Below are 12,393 nucleotides of genomic sequence, written 5' to 3' on the forward strand. Positions count from 1 at the left end.
CTACAACTGGCTAATAAAGTGAGTAAGTGTATCATCTTCATTTTCACTCATACTTGCAAGTACTTCCGCATCAGTCATCTCAATGGATCTTCCCAACAAACCTGTAAGGAAGGGCCACCTTCTTTATCCTCACTTTCCATGTGAGGAAACAGATTTTGAGATGCTAAGAGAGTTGCCCAAGGTCATGCTATTAGTCTGTAGCATAACTAGAACTAAATCTATTGACTAATCCTAGCATTTTTGAAGTGAAAACGATCACACAAATGAATTGTGATTTTCAAATCCGGAGTTTGAAAATACTACTCCAAACCAAAGTTCTGTGTTTCTCAGGCTCTCTCCTCTCCTCTCCTCTCCTCTCCTCTCCTCTCCTCTCCTCTCCTCTCCTCTCCTCTCCTCTCCTCTCCTCTCCTCTCCTCTCCTCTCCTCTCCTCTCCTCTCCTCTCCTCCCCTCCCCTCCCCTCCCCTCCCCTCCCCTCCCCCCTCCCCTTCCCTTCACCCCCTCCTTTCCTCTTCCCCCTCTTTTAAAGAGATAATCAGATTTTTACTTTATTTAATTTTTTTAATGTTTCAATTACAGTTGACAGTTAATATTATATTAGTTTCAGGTGTAGAGCACAGTGGTTAGACATTTATATACCTTGTGACGTGATCTCCATGATGAGGCTTCCTATCTCTTAAAGAGGAATCGTAGCGCTTATAAAGTGTAGTCTCCCAATCCATGAAGAAATTCACCTATTAGTGACTGCAATAGCAGCATTAAGGATTCTAGAATTCCATTTTACCATGCTTTTTCTTATGGTAACAGCTTTATTCAGATACAACTCACATACCACACAATTCTCCCTCTTAAAGTGTAGAATTCAATAGTTTTTAATGTGTTCAGAGATGTGCAACCAGCACAATAAACTAATTGTAGTATATTTCATTACTCCAAAAAGAAACCTATAGCTTTAACTGTCACCTCCCAAGCATCCCATTATCACTAATCAACTTTCCGTCTCTATGGATTTTCCTATACTGGATATTTTTATATGAATGGAATCATACAATACGTGGCATTTTTTGTCTGACTTCTTTCACTTAACATAATGTTTTCAGGGTTTTCCATGTTGTAGCCTGTGTCAGTACTTTATTCCTTTTTATGGCTGAATAATATTCCATTGTATGGATAGGGCACAGTTGTTTATCCATTCATCAGTTGATGGATACTGTGCTCCCCCCCCCCTTTTGATACTGTGCTTTTTAAAATACAAATTTAATTAAAATTTCAAACCGGAGATGCACTCATTTTCAAAGTGTTCTGAGGACCTCCCTCCTCTCTGTAAAACCCTTCCAACGTCTCTTACCACTGAGTCTGGGTTATTTGTGAGGCTGAGCATCTTTTTCTGTTTCCTAGTCATCTAGCTGCGCTCTCAGAGTCTGTTTGTACCCTTGGTCTGTTTCCAAAGGTCTCTGATGGAATAAACTTAGGATGGGGCGTGAGTATTAAAAGGGCTGAGGGAAATTATGATAAGGGGATTATGACATGAGACGAATAGGAGCCTGGGAATTTCTTAGGCCCAATTCCCAGAGCTTCCCCTTGAACTTGACCATCTCCTTTTCCCTGATTTAGATTCTCTGTTTCCATCTCCCCTTTTCATCCAGGCCAGATTTCTTTTCTTAGGATCCTATTCCTTCTCATCTATGGTCATTTATTCTATCCAGGACCTTCTTTTTCAGTCACCCTATCTGGGGGCATTCAAGCCAGAAGGATAGGACAGCCTCGTCAAAGTCTCCCCTAGAAGGAACATGTTATAGGGAAGGAGATGAAAACCACATTTCAATTTTGAATAAAATACTGATATTTTGGTATGACCAGCAATACCCTTGCAGCTGGAGGAAAATTCCACCACCACTACCAAGCCTTGGAGCCAGAGGCCTGGGATGGCAATTGAAAGCTAGAATCTAGGGTTTCCCGCCCTAAACCCCTAGTGATAAATAGGAAAAATGTCTAAGAGATGCATTGTGAGTAGTATGTTTATTTCCCATTGTGGGTGTTACTGGGTTCAAGGAGCCAATTTTCCCGATTTCCCGACCAACTTTTCTCGGGATTCGGGAATGTGAAAGCGAAAAGTTTTCACGAGAACGGGCGGGAATTCCCGCCCCGGAAAACCTAACCTAGACAGTCTGTAGCATTGAGCTGGATCTCAGCCACCAATTCTGTTTCTAGCTTTTTTTTATTTTTTATTTTTTTAAAGATTTTATTGGGGAAGGGGAACAGGGCTTTATTGGGGAACAGTGTGTACTTCCAGGCCTTTTTTCCAAGTCAAGTTGTTGCCCTTTCAATCTTAGTTGTGGAGGGCACAGCTCAGCTCCAGGTCCAGTTGCCGTTTTCTAGTTGCAGGGGGCACAGCCCACTATCTCTTGCGCAACCTTGCGGTTGAGAAGATGCGCTCCAACCAACTGAGTCAGCGGCAGCTCAGCTCAAGGTGCCGTGTTCAATCTTAGTTGCAGGGGGTGGAGCCCACCATCCCTTGCGGGACTAGAGGGATTGAACTGGCAGCCTTGTGGTTGAGAGCCTACTGGCCCATGTGGGAATCGAACTGCCAGCCTTCAGAGTTAGGAGCATGGAGCTCTAACCGCCTGAGCCACCAGGCCGGCCACTCTATCTATTTTCTATTGCAGACCCCTCCAGGCCACTGTGGTTCTTAGGATGCAAAAGACATTCCTTTTGGGCCGGCCCGGTGGCTCAGGCTGTTAGAGCTCCATGCTCATAACTCTGAAGGCTGCCGGTTCAATTCCCACATGGGCCAGTGGGCTCTCAACCACAAGTTTGCCGGTTCGACTCCTGCAAGGGATGGTGGGCTATGCCCCCTGCAACTAGCTGCGCCCTCCACAACTAAGACTGAAAGGACAACAACTTGAAGCTGAACGGCACCCTCCACAACTAAGATTGAAAAGACAACTTGACTTGGAAAAAAGGCCTGGAAGTACACATCGTTCCCCAATAAAGTCTTGTTCCCCTTCCCCAATAAAATCTTTTAAAAAAGAGACATTCCCTTCCCCCACCCTTGTCCCAATGTTTAACCAGATGATTCCATGAAAAAATTAGCCTGAGTGGTTTGAAATTGCAGGTGGAATGTTCTATTTCTTTCTTTTCTGTTCTAAGGGGTCACATGCTGTTTGTTTTTCTATTTATAAATACACAAAGATGAAGACAATGGAAAAAAAGGGCCCCTGAAAGAAGAGACTCCAATACATTTTGGCAAGTCAAAAGTGAATAAAGGAGGCACCATTTAATGTGAGAGAACGGCAGCTTAGGTGGAGTGGAGGTGGGATTCACAGAAACATAGGGATCACAGGGACCCAGTTAGCCTGGCAGAACCCTGGAAAGTCTGGGATTTGCAGATACCAGGTACTGTGCAGGGCGAAACTGAGACTCTGGCTGAAAACAACGGAGATTCATTAAAAGACTCTCTTTGGGAAAAGGCCCTACTGTTCGCCCAGCCGCACCTCTCACACCTTCTACCCCATTCCCACACAGCACTCCGCACCCTGGCAGGAGACCAGAGACTTCTCTGGGGAACCTGAAGGGCCTTCAAGAAAAAAAATACCAAATTCTGCTATTTAGGGGTCTCCCATCATATATGATTCTACTCATCTTTCTCATCCCAAAGCAAAGGCTTCCAGGTGTCAGCCCCACCCATAAATCCCTAGGCCGCTTTTCTGGGCCTTATTGTTACATGTGAACAGGCTGGTGCCAATCACTGAATGTTTGAGGTAAATGACTCTGGTGGTTCCTTTTATAAGTCAGTTTGGTTAGACTACAGTTATCCAATCAAACACTAATATAGGTGTTGCTGTGGGCTATTTTGTAGTAGAAGTCAGTTGACTTTAAGCAATTTATCCTCGAAAACTGGTATAGCTTTATCCTATCCATTGGAAGTCTTTAACAGCAAAATGGAGGAAAATCCCTCAAGCTGGTCAGTAAGTTAACACCTGCCTGAGTTTCCTCTCTGCAGACCTGCCCCGTTGATTTCAAACCCACCTAGACAGCCCCGACGATTGCGTCTGCTTAAGCCAATCGCTTGAAATAAATCTGTCTCCCTGTGTCTGTCTGTCTACAGAAAGATAGATACATATATACCGGGGGTGCCAGGAAAACGTATACAAGTGGACACTTTGGTCAGCGTAGCTCAAGCAGTAGTTCGCCGTAATCAGAAGTGTCTGGACGCTGATGGTAACCACTATGAGCACCTCTTGTCATTGCAGAAATCCAACGTGACTCGTATTCATCTTTTGTTCTCCATACATATTGAGTATTACATTTTTAACACAGTTTTCCTTTCTTAAAATGTGTATACATTTTTTTGCACCCTCTGTATATGTGTATGTACATACACATGCCCCCCCCACACACACACATCTTACTGGTTGTGTTCCTCTGGTAGAAACCTGACTGAAACAAGTCACTAAATGCAAAGAGAGACAAAGATAAACAGTGACAATGACCTGCCCCACCCCCTGCCTTGCCAAACTCATTTCCCACCACTTGGCCTCCTCGTGCACTCGCTGCGGTCACACTAGCCTTCTTGCTGTTCCTTCTTCTCAGAGCCCGTGACCCCTGGGACTGCCTCCCACTGCAGTGGTTTACCTGGCCACCATCCCAGACCACTGCATTTAAAACACACCCCCCCACTCCTGCGTGCTCCATGGTTGTTGTTTTTTTAAGTTTGTTGGGGGTGACAATGGTTAGTAAAGTTACATAGGTTTCAGGTGTACAATTCTGTAATAAATCATCTATATATCACATTGTGTGTTCACCACCCAGAGTCAGTTCTCCTTCTATTACCATATATTTCATCCCCCTTACCCTCATCTCCCACCCCCCACCCCCCTTACCCTCTAGTAACCATTAAACTACTGTCTATGTCTATGAGTTTGTGTTTCTTTTTTTTGTTCCTTTGTTGTTTTTGGTTTATATACCACATATCAGTGAAGTGTTAATATCAGTAAAATGCCTTTAATAAACCTCCTGTATCTATTTTCCTTCTGAAGTCATGAGTTGAAGTCATCAGATGATAGTGAAGAGGAGGAGGAGGAGGAATGAGTGTAGGAATTGTGAGGAAAGAAGGGAGAGGTGAAATCGTCATTTTAGAGTTTCTAGGAAAGTATAGTGGGATTGTCTCAGAGTTGAGTGAGAGAAAAGAGACACAGAGAATCAATTCTGGAGGTCCAATTACTCACAGGAGCCCAAGAAAGAAAGAAAGCACAAGAAAATATCAAATTATAACTTTATATGACGGTGGATGGTAACTAGACTTGTGATCATTTTGCAATGTGTACAAATACCGAATCATGATGTTGTACACTTGAAACTAATATAATGTTATATGTCAATTAAACCAATAAAAAAGGATAGAGAAAATGGGGAGAGGCATTTCAAAGAAACAACAGAATCAAAATTTTTTTCTGTTACTGAAGAACATGAGTTTTTGTATTAAAAGGGCCCATCAAATGCAGAATGAGATGATTTTTTAAAAAGAAGTACATTGAAACACACCCTTATGAATTTTTAAGGACACCAGGGATATGAAAAGAACCTAAATATTTCCAGAGGGAAAAAAATAAATCCCTTACAAAAGAATAAGAATCAAGATGGCATTGTACTGTAGCAATACCAGATTCTAGAAACTAATAGAAAAATACATTCAAAATTATAGGAAAACATTTTTCTACTTAGAATTCTTTACTGAGCCAAAATTGAACACAAATATGAAGGTAGACTAAAGACATTTTGAGACATGCAAATAATAATAATAATATATATATATATATATATATATATATATATATATATATATATATATTTTTTTTAAATTGGGGAATAGTGTGTTTTTCCAGGACCCATCAGCAGCAAAGTCAAGCCATTGTTCTTCAATCGAGTTGTGGAGGGCGCAGCTCAGCTCCAAGTCCAGTCGCTGTTTTCAATCTTTAGTTGCAGGGGACACAGCCCACCCCATCCCATGTGAGAATTGAATCGGCAACCTTGTTGTTGAGAGCTCATGCTCTAACCAACTGAGACATCTGGCCCCCAGATAATAATATTCTAAAAGTTTATTACCCATAAACCTTTCTTAGGAAGTTACTAGAGAATGTATTCTCCCAAAATGAAGAAGTAAATCAAGAAAGAGGAAGACAAAGAATCTAGGAAATAGTCATCCAATTCAGGAGCACAGACAAGGGAAATTCTAGAGAGATGTGCGGCAAACCTGCAGACCCACCAGCTCAGATGGGAGGAGGACAGAAGGCTGTGAGAGGGAACTACTCCCCGTTCTTTCTAACCAAGTTCAGTAAACGTTCCCTGGGGCCTATTCGGTCCACCCAAACAGGCTTTAAGAACTTTGCATATCAGAGAATGAAGAACTGGAGTCTCCAACCCTTCATTCTTAGAAGACCTCCAGGCTCCTTACATAAAGTGCCCACTTTCTACCTACACAAATCAATACTAGAGAGCAAGAATAAAACGTAAAGTCTTGCCTCACTAGACACTCAGCTAAAAAAAAACAAAACAAAAAAAAACAACCCCCCAAAACCAATGAAATGTCACCATATTCTTTGAGAAAACTCCTCAAGACCCTCAAGATGTACTATTTTCCTTTGTTCTCCATGTCTATGCTTCCTAGCCACCTTCTGGGGACCAAAGTTGTTTCCAGGCATTTTTGTTCTTGAAAAAATATTATGTTTAAAACAAAGTGGACACAAATAGTGGAATGGTCTTTTCTCCCCTAAAAATGAATTATTTGGTGTCCACATTTACAAGCTAATCTTGTGTAAGTTCAGGTAACATGAGGCTGTTTCTCAGAGACTGAGATCCTTGGATTCCATAGGGACCCCAGCAAGGTACAGCTATCCCATGAAGCCCAGCCACAAAGAACCAGATCTGTTACATGAGGAATCCCCACTTTACTACTGGTGAAGTCCTAATCTGGAATCAGGAAGTTCCTGCCTGCCTTTCCTTGAGGTTCCTGATTATTTTAGGAGATACCTGTAGAGCAGACAAAGAACTGGCAGAGAGATGTAAAGCAGGCCATCACCGTGTGTAGGTATACTATACCTTTACAAGAACTGCACTGTGTCTGCAAATCATTGGTCCTAGAACTGTGGGATTCTGAGGAAAAGGAGACCACTGCAAGAACTCTTTTCACTACCACATCTAAAATAGAACCCGCTGTCCTTCTCTGAACACATGCACTGATTATATACTCATTAAAACGACCTTTGTAATGTAAGAATATGCCATACGTGATGGTAATTTGATACAGAAAAAAATACTTGTAAAATATATGACAAAAATGTATATTTTCCTAACACATAAAGAGCTCTTACAAGTTAAGGGAGGATAAAAAGAGCAACCGAATAGAACAATGGGCAAAGGAAATGTAATTGACAAGGGAGGAAATATAAACACCCACCTATTTAAAATATTTAAACTAGAGATGGCCGGATGGCTCAGTTGGTTAGAGCGCGAGCTCTCAACAACAAGGTTGCCGGTTCGATTCCCCTATGGGATGGTGGGCTGCGCCCCCTGCAACTGAAGATTGAAAACGGCGACTGGACTTGGAGCTGAGCTGCACCCTCCACAACTAGATTGAAGGACAATGACTTAGAGCTGATGAGCCCTGGAGGAACACACTGTTCCCCAATATTACCCCACCCCCAAAAATAAAAATAAATATTTCAACTCACAAATAAGCAAAGAAAAGCAAAAATGACCAAAGAGTAAGACACTAGTATTTTCCTCTAAACCAGTAGTTGGCAAACCTTTTCTGTAAAGGTCTAAATAGTAGAAATTTCTATTTTCTGGACCACAGTGCAATGCGTCACACAGTCTTGTTTGTCTTTTTTGTTTAAACAACCCTATGGAAGCAAAAATGCTGACTATCCTGAGTGGGTCTGGCGCATGCGTCCTAGTTTGCCAAGGCCCATCTATTGGGAATGATAAAAGGTGGATAATACTTAATGGTGAGGGTAAATGAGCTCACTGTTGTTGGGGGCACAGATTGATACAGCTCTTCTGAGGGATAATTTGTCAATATGTATCATAATTTTAAATGTGCACATCCTTTGCCCCAGGAACTTCCCATCTTTGATATTATACCGGAAGCTAGTCCGATAAGTGTGTCAATTTTTTTGTCCAGAATGCATTGCCACATTCAGAATAGCAGGCGGGGGGGTGGGGGGGGGGAGAAACCTAAATAGCCATCAACTAGGGAATGGTTAAATAATTAATGTACATGTAATCAATATCTGAATTAATTAACATGCAAAGGTTTTCACGGCTTTTCTTGGTTAAAAATATATATGACATAGTATGTATAACATGGTTCAATTTATATAAAATTAAACATATGTGTATATGTTATGTGTATAACATGTGCATAGAGAGATCGTCTAAAGAATATGGTTAGCTGGGGGGGTTGGGGTGTTAAGTGACTTTCTTATTTATATTATTAGGTATTTCTTGATTTTGAGTAGATATCACTGTAACCAGAAAAAATAAGTGACTTTATTTATATCATTATGTATTTCTTGACTTTGAATAGATATCACTATAACCAGAAAAACTAAAACTCTTATTAAATTAGGAAAACATCAGGTCAACTAAAATGGATTTTTGTCTGAAATGAAGTAACTTTCTAAAATCATTTTTCTGAAATTCTTCTAATACAGAAATGGTACATATTTTCGCCATTTGAACAAATACTTTTATGGGTCTGTTTGCTTTTTGGCTTGTTTCTTGTACTAAAAGTACAAAGTTACTCATCAATTTGTCATCTTAGGACTATTCTTTTAGGACATCTAGGATTATGCATTGGAATTTCTGCCACCTCTTTTCTCAAACTCTCTCTGAACATTTATTGGCATCATCATAGTTTCATCACATTCTCTACCCAGGGCACAGAGAATGGCACTAGAAGGAAATCACCACACTGATCACTGCACAGAAGATATAGAAGTGGAAGAGTAGAGACAGGTGGAGGTTGGAAGAAAGACATTGGAGAAAGCACCCACTGTGAAAATGCCCTGGGATCTAGTGTTAGAGCATCACTCAGATCGCTGTCTGTAATTTGCAGCCAAGCAATCCCTCAGTGACTCCACGTTTGAAAATGAAAGTGTAAATGAACAGAAATATCACAGCTCTGGTTTTCTGCACAGAACTTCACTTGCACCATGTTTTGCATAAATGAGCAGCTTTTATGGATTGACAACGTATATTTCAGTATTCAAATTAAAAGGGGTCACTGACAAAGTTACAACAGGACTTCAGGTTAAAGCTCTTACCCAAGAAATGGGAGTAGTAAACTGTTCAAATTTATTACACTTTAATCTTTGAGAATAACTGTTCAATTTATTTATTTATTTATTTATTTATTTATTTATTTATTTATTTATTTATATTACAAGAGTAATGCATGCTCATTGTGGAAGATTTGTAAGCTGTGGAAAAGCATAAAGAAACAGAAAAGGAAAACCCAGCCTTAATTGTATTCTTCAGTGGCCACCATAGTTAAAATGGCATTTTCCCTCCAGTTATTTTGAGATCATATTGTTTATAATTTTGGATATTTTTTTAACTAAACATTAAAGCGTACTCATTTCCCACTGGCAATAGCTTTTACATAAGTGTGAAGAAAAACATGTCTAAGTTTCAAATATTGAACTAATGAAGAAATAAGGTTAACAGATTACATTTGCACAATGTGTTGCTCCATACCCCCATCGTTAAAAATTTCAAGGGTGGTCGGTCAGCTCAGTTGGTTGGAGTGTGGCGCTAATAACACCAGGGTTGCCGGTTCGATCCCTGTGTGTGCCGCTGTGAGCTGCACCCTCCTTAAAAATCAAAATTCCAAATACACAAATACCACAAGGATAATAATTTAAAAAACAACAACACTGAAATCAAAACATTGGATTAGACAGTACTTTCAATCAAATGGTCAGGTTTCTTTCTTTCCTTTTTTTCTTTCTTTTTTTTTTTAAGGAGGGCGCAGCTCATGATGGCCTATGCAGGGATTGAACTGGCAACGTTGGTGTTACTAGCACCACTCTCTAACCAACTGAGCTAACTGGCCACCCCAGGGTCAGATTTCTTATAATCAACAGGAGGGTTCGTGGGGGGACGTGTTAAATATGCCAGCCGTGAGCACAATGGCACTTACACACTTTGATGATACTTTAGTGATTGACAAGAAAGTTAACATTGCTATTTGAATTTGATATACAGGCCAATTTTAAGGCATGGAAAGAAAACAAGATAAAAATCTGTCATCCTTTTCTAGTTCAAAATTTATTCAATAGAACAGATAATTTAAATGTCAGGGAAGGGTTTTTCAAAAGCTCTCAGAAATATTGACAAATTGCATAAATAACCGTCACCTGCTAATATTTTTGTCATTTAAGATGTATTCTTACTTCATTTAAAAAAACATTCTGAAGTCTTCACATCAGTTTCACCTGTTAAACAATAGTACTATTCAATTAAAATTCAAAGCAAATTTATATTTAGATTTCAATAGTACATGTTCATCCTTAAAGGTTATAATTTGTTTCAAATAGCACAGCCATCTGTCCTGTGATGGCTCACATAAGTTTAATTATCGGATAAATCTAAGTGGAATTTCTTCCACAAATACGCATCCTGCTGAACTGTACTAAAAACGCGAGATTTTTTCCCCCTCTTCTCCCCTCCCCCCATCCCAACACTGAGATCAAGCCGTTGTTCTCAGTCTAGTTGTGGAGGACGCAGCTCCCTGACTCATGCTGGTGTTAGGAGCTACCCAGCTGAGCCAGCTGGTCGCTGGCCAGGCTCACGGCAGCTCATGGCAGCTGACAGCAGAGATTTGGTTTTGATACTTCGATCTTACAATGGCATTACACTCTAGAGTTTACTATTTTTCAGTAGTATAAATCACTAATGTCTGTCACCTTACATATTACATTCAGCTATCATCTTCCATATATTTTTTTCTTCCATATCTTTATAAAGCAGTTATTACTTCTAGAATTTTCTCATTCATGACTGTTGACCTATTATTGCAAAGAGTATACATTTAGGTTTGCCCTGTATACAATTTTCAATATATAGAGTTGTGCAATGAATTGCAGTTACACAAAGTTATTTATTTTGGATCAGTAACTTGAATCAAATCTTAAAAGGCAAATCTATCCAATCTGCAGATATCACAGAGCTAGGAGGCAGCACAATTACCAGAGATTATATTAGGTTGGTGCAAAAGTAATTGCGGTTTAAAGGGTTAAAAATAAATGCAAAAACCGCGCTTACTCTTGCACCAACCTAATAGAATCAAAATGTAAAAGATCTCAGCAAATTGGGATAGTAGGTTAAAAGCTACTGCATCGGGGAGTTCAGCTCAGACCTGCAATTGTGCTATTGTGAGTACGTATCCGTATGGCAGCGTGCGTGTCTAGATCTGCAAGATGACTGCAGTATGTCTAGATAGAGAAAGGGGCTGAGGAGTCTATGGGAAGGAAGTCACTTAAGTGATGTTTCAAGGTACAGGGACAGTCATTAGGCTAGTTATTAGAAGAGAGAAAGACTTTGAGTACAGAAGGTTCATTAGTTCATTTGTTCGTTCATTCAACAAACATTGAGCTCATACAATTTTCTAGACACTGCCAGCCACTGATCAACATATGGAGAGCAAACCCAGACAGGAGTCCTGCCCTCAGGGAGCTTACAAGTATAGTGGAGGAAACTATGTGTTCCAATAATGTGTGATGTAATTATTTGACCAAATGTAAATAGGCCCTACTTTGTGCCAGGTACTTTTCTAAATATTTTACATGTAGTTTGCCCACACAACGACCACATGATGTAGGTTCGCACTGTTATCATCTCCAATCTACAGATGACGAGCCTGTGGTACACGGGACATGCTCAAGGTCACCCAGCTCAGTGAGTGGCCGAGTCCACATACTTCACTTCTATGCGGGGCTGCCTCAGGATGACAATGGAGCAGGTATAGGGTGACAGAGGTGACTCTCACAACTTTCTCTCAGGTGACCTAGCGCCACCAGTCATTCAGCATTTGTTCACTCAATAAACATTTACTAGGGGTCCTGCTGTGTGGCCAATGCACGGGTCAATGAGGACAGTGATGAACAAGACTGGCTTAGTCAATGCCTTCAGTGGACTCTGCAGACCAGCAGGGAAGGAAGCTACTGAACAAATGATATGAAAAGGGAAGTCCAGAGAGCGATGGGAGCAGATAGCCTGTGCCCTTAACCCGGGTCAGAGTGCAAATGCCTCCATCATTCAGATTATCCTTTGGCTCAGGCCCCATGGGGAATCAGGCCCAGGTTCTCCTCCAACTAGGGAAAGACGGCACT

Source organism: Rhinolophus sinicus, chromosome X (assembly GCF_036562045.2).
Source record: "Rhinolophus sinicus isolate RSC01 chromosome X, ASM3656204v1, whole genome shotgun sequence".
Classification (NCBI taxonomy): Eukaryota; Metazoa; Chordata; class Mammalia; order Chiroptera; family Rhinolophidae; genus Rhinolophus; species Rhinolophus sinicus.